Genomic DNA, 5,315 nt, shown 5'->3' with positions numbered 1-5,315 from the left:
GCTGTAATTAAACTGCTTCTTAAAAAGATCCTTGAGAAAGCAGTCACCAATCAATTTTGTGACTTTCTAAATAACAATAGTTTATTTGAGGATTTTCAGTCAGGATTTATAGTGCATCATAGCACAGAGACAGCACTGGTGAAAATTACAAATGACTTTTTAAATTGCATCAGACAATGGGCTTGTCTCTGTACTTGTCTTGTTAGATCTTAGTGCTGCGTTAAACACCATTGACAATCACATCCTATTACAGAGACTGGAACATGTAATTGGCATTACAGGAACCACACTAAGCTGGTTTAAATCCTATGAATCAGATCGATCTCAGTTTGTGCGAGTTAATGGTGAGTCCTCTGTGCACGCCAAAGTTAGTCACAGAGTTCCACAAGGTTCTGTGCTTGGACCAATTTTATTCACCTTATATATGCTTCCTTTAGGCAATATTATTAGGACAAACTCCATAAACTTTCATTGTTATGTGGATGATACCCAATTATATCTATTGATCAAGCCAAATGAAACTAACCAGTTAGCTAAACTCCAAGCATGCCTTAAGGGCATATAAAGACCTGGATGACCTGCAACTTTCCGATGTTAAACTCTGACAAAACTGAAGTTATTGTACTTGGCCCCAAACACCTCCGAGACACATTATCTAAAGATATAGTTACTCTAGATGGCATTGCCCTGGCCTCCAGCACCACCGTAAGGAACCTCGCAGTTAACTTTGATCAGGATTTATCCTTTAACTCCCACATGAAACAAACTTCAATGACTGCCTTCTTCACCTACGCAACATTGCAAATATCTGGCAGATCCTGCCTTAAAATAATGCTGAAAAACTAGTCCATGCATTTGTTACTTCGAGGTTGGACTATTGCAATTCCTTATTATCATGCTGCCCAAATAAGTCCCTTAAGACTCTCCAGTTGATTCAGATTGCTGTGTACTAGAGTAAGAATTATGAAAAGAGATCATATTTCTCGAATATTAGCTTCTCTGCACTCGCTCCCTGTAAAAACCAGAATAGAATTTTAAATCCTTCTCCTCACCTACAAAGCTCTTAACGGTCAGGCACCATCATATCTTAAAGATGTCATAATACCTTATTACCTGACTAGAACACTGCACTCCCAGAATACAGGGTTACTTGTGGTTCCTTGAGTCTCCAAAAGTAGATTGGGAGACTAAGCCTTCAGTTATCAAGCTCCTCTCCTGTGGAATCAGATCCCAGTCTGGGTTCGGGAGGCAGACACCATCTCCACATTTAAGAGTATGCTTAAGACTTTCCTCTTTGATAAAGCTTATAGTTAGGGCTTGCTTGGGTGAACCCTGAACCATCCCTTAGTTATGCTGCTATAGGCCTAGACTGCAACTCTTTCCTCTCGCCTCCTCTCCCTCTCCATCTGGATGCATTTTTATCCTATTACTGCACATTACTAACTCAACATCATCTCTCTCTCATAGTTCTTTGCTTCCTCATTTCTCTCCTCTCTCCTTCTGTTGCGTTCAGCAGGTATTTCTGCCTCCGGAGCTGCTGAGACTGGATCTGTGGTTGTGGGTCACTTGCTGCCCCCATGTTCCTGCTGGACAACTGCTACTACAGTTATTGGCTCTGTTACTAATACTGTTATTATTATTCCTATAGCTGTCATTGCTATTATTATTATTTTTTTAATTTTAATATAACCACTACAATTACATTATTACTATTATTACTATTATTATTATTATACATTATTACCCACCCCCCCTCCTTTAAGACCTCTCTCTCTCTCTCTCCTCTGTCTAAACCTATCCCTCTCCCTCTCTCTCTCTCCTCTCTCTAAACCTATCCCTCTCCCTCTCTCTCTCTCCTCTCTCTAAACCTATCCCTCTACCTCTCTCCCTCTCTCCCTCTCTCTCTCTCTCTCTCTTCACGGCAGCGGCAGATGGCCGCCCACCATCGAGTCTGGTTCTGCTTTCTGCCTCTGAAAGGAAGTTTTTTCTTGCCACTGTTGCCAAATGGCACTATATAAATAAAACTGAACTGAAGTTAATTGCTCTGGTCAAGGCTGGCTATGAGCCTGCATGGAGATGTGCATTTAGCTACTAGTTAACAGAACTATTTAGGTTCAACGATCTAATGTTAGTTAATTCTATATTGTATTATTTTATCAGCCTGTAGCCAGCTTAACGTTAGTTATGTCTTTCTCGTCTTAGGTGTCACACTAGATGTCAGGGCTTCCATCCACCTGTTTTTATGCGCATATTCGATTTTAACATAAGTGTCACATTTCCATTGTGTTTTCTACATTGTTTTTTCACTGTTTGAGGTTTGATTGACGCTCACTCAATTACGTCATCTCGCTTTCTAAGTATGAGTATATAAAGAGAGATTTGGGGATTATTGAACGATTACTTGTTGTCCAGAACTTTCCTGCAGTATTGTACAGCTTGTGCATGACCGGAATCAATTGTTAATAACATTTATGCTTTACTCTGTATGATCACATCACAATGTTATGCACCTTAATATAAGCACATTTTTGTGTATTCTAATGACAGATGAAATTTCTTGTAGTCAAATCCAGTTTTATGTCTTTACTGTAGATTGTTTTCCAAGCTGGCACAGAGTTTATTCAGTTGAATGGATCATCATGTGCATCAGGCACAAGTTCTATAAATCGTGGCATGTGGCCATCTTGTTTCAGAGTGCCCATTACAACATGATGCAGGTGAAGGCAGTACCACGAACTATGGCCTGCACAAGTACTCTACAAACATGGCATCGGCCACTGGTAACTTTGTTCAACATTGTGTAAAACCCTGAAAATAACCATATATTAAAGCAAGACATTACTGCTACCATGGCTGCATGTTTGTATCATTCTCAGGATGACTGAGTGCCCACTGAACGATGTGGAATGCTTGACTCACTGGAGCCGCGAGATGGCTGTATGGCAGACAAAGGATTCACCATTGAGAAGACGCTGGCTGACCGTGGGGCAAAGCTGTTCCTACCCACCTTTGAAACCACAGCACAGTTCAGCAAAGACGATGATCTGAAAACACAAGCTATAGCTCGGCTTCGAATTCGTATTAAAAAGAGCAATCAGAAAAGTGAAAGTGTATCATATCTGGGACAACACTCTTTGTCCGGGACAGTCAGCTAGCTGTGGACCAACTGCTGCTTGATGACCAACTTTCAGGGACCACTTGATTTGAAAGGCCACATACCTGTTGTATAGAGTATGAATGTGTTACTGTTAAATGTTGTAGCCATTAATGAATGATCCTTTAGACAGTGGTGGAATGTAACTAAGTACATTTACTCAGGTACTGAAGTACAATTTTGACATTCTTGTACTTGAGTATTTCCATTAAATGCTATTTTATACTACCCCCATTAAATTTCATAGGCAAATATTGTACTTTCTATTCTACTAAATTTATTTGACACTTTCAGTTACGTTTCTCAAAATGATATGCTGATATGATATGATTCATTACTGGGCTACTAATCTACCCAGTTGTATACAAAGTATCTAAAACATCCACATTAAAGAACTACAACATTAAAATATTCTTACACGTATTTGCTAGTGATAAAAACAGAATATTCTATAATGAAATAAAAATGTAGGTATTATTTAGGTAAAATTGTAAGTTAATGTAAATACAGTGAGCTTAATGCTCATTAGGCCAAGAGGATTTAGTTAGTGCATTTTACCCATTTGTTTACAACTGTCTTTTATGTAGTTCTGCAGTAACACAAATACAATAATGCAGTAACTATAAAATTGTGTATATATAGCACTTCACTCATGTGAGCTAAAATAATACTTTTAATATTTGTTTCTACATTGTTGAACAAGACTAGTTCTAATGACCATTTACTAAAATACTTAAAACCCCAAAACACGTCTCTTGGAATGTATTACATTTATAAACATTTACACATATAGGCTCCTAGAAACAGGTGAGATTTCTGACAAGTATAGGAGACAAAGAGTTACTGGTGTTACAGTTACCATTTAGCCGTCTGGAGATACACATCCATAACAATAAAGTAAAGGTCCACCTTTTCTTTCATCTATCATGATTTCATCATCCCTCCAGACAACTTCAAATCTTATGTCCTCTTCAGTGTTAGTAATGAAATCACACCAGAGCAATCCAGTTATTGCCAATTGACCTTGAACCTGTCAGTTTCTTTTGATTGATGATTTCTTTTCAGTTTTGCCTGGCCTTTCGCACATTTGATATGCTCTGCCTCAGAAATGTTACAGATGTCTGGGCATTTAAATTCTACAAGCCCAAAACTAGGAGCTACATTAGGGTCATAAATATCTGGATTGGCACCAAGGTATGGGGCATCAGCATGTATGGAAAATTTGGCACCATCCACAGTTTGGGGAAGGCTGGGGTAACTGGGTGTTTGACATGGCCAAAGGTGAACCTCCTGGCACAGGTGCAAACCTGGAATCAACCAGTAAAAGTTCAGACAAGCCATGCAGCATTGAGGATATTAGCAGTTGGGGTCTGAGGCTTTTTAATTCTTCCCCAAGGGACAACACTGATGGGTCAGGGAGGGATCCTGAAACAACGTAAGCATACAAACCCAGAAATGTTAAAAGTACAGGTATTAAATTCATCATCCTTCCGCACTTCTCTTGCAAGTTCAAATTGGTAACATACAACAATATTATCATGAATACACAGCCAACAGTATGACAGTACAATAATAATAACCATCACCTGTGTATGCTTGATAGAGCATTGGTTTACATATGCTTCTGGCAGATGGCTTTGGTTTCTTCACCACCAAGTCCTGAACAGGCTCTGCACAGATCCCCTGAGAATGATACAAACAAGCAGCCATGATAGTAGTAATGTCTTGCTTTAATATATCATCGTGATTTTCAGGGTTTTACACAATGTTGTACAAAGTTACCTGTGTCCGTGGCCGATGCCATGTTTGTAGAGTGCTTGTGCAGGCCATAGTTGGCATTACCGCCTTCACCTGCATCATGCTGTAATGGGCACTCTGAAACAAGATGGCCACAAGATGGATGTATAGAACTTTGTCTGATGCACATGATGATCCATTCAACTGAATAAGTTCTGTGCCAGCATGGAAAACAATCTACAGTAAAGACATAAAACTGGATTTGACTACAAGAAATTTCATCTGTCATTTTTATAATCCTAATGTGCTTATATTAAGGTGCATAACGTTGTGATGTGATCATACAGAGTAAAGCATAAATGTTATTAACAATTGATTCCGGTCATGCACAAGCTGTACAATACTGCAGGAAAGTTCTGGACAA

General features: G+C 39.1%; 1 long non-coding RNA gene across 1 annotated transcript; it reads right to left on the bottom strand.

The window, feature by feature from the left end:
- Positions 1–3,939: 3,939 nt before the first annotated feature.
- LOC122880971 lies at positions 3,940–5,016 on the bottom strand. The gene is made up of 3 exons (XR_006379075.1): positions 4,937–5,016; positions 4,741–4,837; positions 3,940–4,579 (listed from the first exon to the last, which is right to left on the bottom strand). It is a non-coding gene; the product is annotated as an uncharacterized LOC122880971 (long non-coding RNA).
- Between the last annotated feature and the right edge of the window lie 299 nt (positions 5,017–5,315).

Source organism: Siniperca chuatsi, linkage group LG9 (assembly GCF_020085105.1).
Source record: "Siniperca chuatsi isolate FFG_IHB_CAS linkage group LG9, ASM2008510v1, whole genome shotgun sequence".
Classification (NCBI taxonomy): Eukaryota; Metazoa; Chordata; class Actinopteri; order Centrarchiformes; family Sinipercidae; genus Siniperca; species Siniperca chuatsi.
The sequence above is the reverse complement of the archived record's forward strand: the minus strand, read 5'-3'. Positions and strand labels throughout refer to the sequence as shown.